General features: G+C 44.7%; 1 pseudogene; it reads left to right on the top strand.

Annotated features, from left to right (window-relative positions):
* Nucleotides 1-512: 512 nt before the first annotated feature.
* Nucleotides 513-623, top strand: LOC119465426 (U6 spliceosomal RNA; annotated as a pseudogene).
* The last annotated feature ends 1,780 nt before the right edge of the window (nt 624-2,403 follow it).

Genomic DNA, 2,403 nt, shown 5'->3' with positions numbered 1-2,403 from the left:
GGGCATAAACCATCGCAAGGCGATTTATATTCAGTAATATTCTGGCATTGCGTGATGGTCAACTTATCACGTCATCCAATGGAAGCCCATTTAGACAGTGAATACCAACACATTTGTCGTAACTGCAGATTGTGGTGTAATCGCATCCGCTCCATTCATTGCCGACAATTACGGGTACAGCAGAGCAGGAGAAGACTTCATCGGCTAGAATTGTCGAAGGAATTGTATAATACCGTCTTATCACTTGGGTTACATGGTGTAGCTGACTGCGGGCTAACCTGGTAGTCCCGTCTGCTAACTCTGCATCCAAATCAATTGTACATCTTATTCTGTTATATTCACATATATTATAGGCCGTAGTAAGAGACGTCTCGCTCGTGGAAGCTGACGCTGTGAGGCGACTGAAACGCTCACTGACTCTTGGAAAAGCGCAATGCCTCTTAAAGTGTCCCTATCAATCATCTCGACTAGTGAAGCTACGCGGACGAAGGGAGGAGGAAATAAACTTTATTGTACGCTACTTCCAATGTACATGTACTAAAATTGGAGCGATACAGAGAAGATTAGCATTGCCCCTACGCTTAAGAATCACAGGCGACAGCTGCGTGTGGTGGCATCTGGTGGGAGCAAAAGAAATGACAATATTGCAAGGGAGATTTGGACGGCCCACGGGTACTCTCTCCCCTTTATGACTGCTTCACTCGTGGTAGCTCCTTCCCCACGTGTAGCTTAGCAAACCGTGTAAGAACTAGGTTAAACTCCCTGATTTTCATCCTTCTTTCTTAGTCTCTCACGCGCACTTAGAAATGTAGAAGCGTGCCATGAATTAGGTCCTAATTAACTCTCCCCATTATCAGTCTTCTCTAGCGGAAGCTTCTGCTTTGACAGAGTTTAACCGCTTATTTGAGTTAGTCATCATCATCATCAGCCTATACTTATGTCCACTGCAGGACGAAGGCCTCTCCCTGCGATCTCCAATTACCCCTGTCTTGCGCTAGCGTATTGCAACTTGCGCCTGCGAATTTCCTAACCTCATCATCCCACCTGACTTTCTGCCATCCTCGACTGCGCTTCCCTTCTCTTGGTATCCATTCTGTAACCCTAATGGTCCATCGGTTATCCATCCTACGCATTACATGGCCTGCCCAGCTCCATTTCTTCCGCTTAATGTCAACTAGAATATCGTCTACCCCCGTTTGTTGTCTGATCCACACCGCTCTCTTCCTGTCTCTTAACGTTACTCCTAGGATTTTTCGTTCCATCGCTCTTTGTGCGGTCCTTAACTTGTTCTCGAGCTTCTTTGTTAACCTCCAAGTTTCTGCCCCATATGTTAGCACCGGTAGTATGCAATGATTGTACACTTTTCTTTTCAACGACAGTGGTAAGCTCCCAGTCAGGATTTGGCAATGCCTGCCGTATGCACTCCAACCCAATTTTATTCTTCTGTAAATTTCTTTCTCATGATCAGGGTCCCCTGTGAGTAATTGACCTAGATAAACGTACTCCTTTACAGACTCTAGAGGCTGACTGGTGATCCTGAATTCTTGTTTCCTTGCCAGGCTATTGAACATTATCTTTGTCTTCTGCATATTCATCTTCAACCCAATTCTTGCACTTTCTCGATGAAGGTCCTCAATCATTTGTTGCAATTCCTCTCCATTGTTGCTCAATAGGACAATGTCATCTGCAAACCGAAGGTTGCTGAGATATTCGCCGTCGATCCTCACTCCTAATCCTTCCCAGTCTAAGAGCATGAATACTTCTTCTAAGCATGCAGTGAATAGCATTGGAGAGATTGTGTCTCCTTGCCTGACCCCTTTCTTGATAGGTATCTTTCTACTTTTCTTGTGGAGAACCAAGGTAGCTGTGGAATCCTTGTAGATATTTGCTAAGATATTCACGTTAGTATAATGCGCTAAATAACGTAGGATTCACTTACATTAGTGAAGCCGACGTGAAACAAGACTGGCAGTGTAGTTATTCGCACTATCTTCCTTTCCTTTTTATTCCCGTCTGGGGCGGTAAATCAAGCTTTCTTTTCCGGTCCAACTTATTCCTTCCTTCAAATTGTATTTTTCTCTGTCGCTGTCATATTTTCACGCAGCGAGGCCACGGAAAAAACTTGGTCTAAAAGATCAACGGTGACACGAATGAAATTTGGTGCAACGGGTTACACAGGGAGTTGGCTTTTTGACTTTTGCCATGAAAGATTCAACCAACCCTTCCCCCATTAAAAAAAAGAAAAACGAAAAAGGCCGGCAGATCCCACGCCCTGTGGGAATTGATGTGATATGAAGCAGTACGCGGGGAGCCTACCAAGTTAACGAAACGACCATTAGAGCACCAAGACGTAGGCGACTATTTCACGACCTACATGACACGCATGTCATGAGCTATATATCA

This window comes from Dermacentor silvarum, chromosome 9, assembly GCF_013339745.2.
Source record: "Dermacentor silvarum isolate Dsil-2018 chromosome 9, BIME_Dsil_1.4, whole genome shotgun sequence".
Classification (NCBI taxonomy): Eukaryota; Metazoa; Arthropoda; class Arachnida; order Ixodida; family Ixodidae; genus Dermacentor; species Dermacentor silvarum.
Note: the sequence above shows the minus strand (reverse complement) of the source record. Positions and strands in the feature narration are given on the sequence as shown.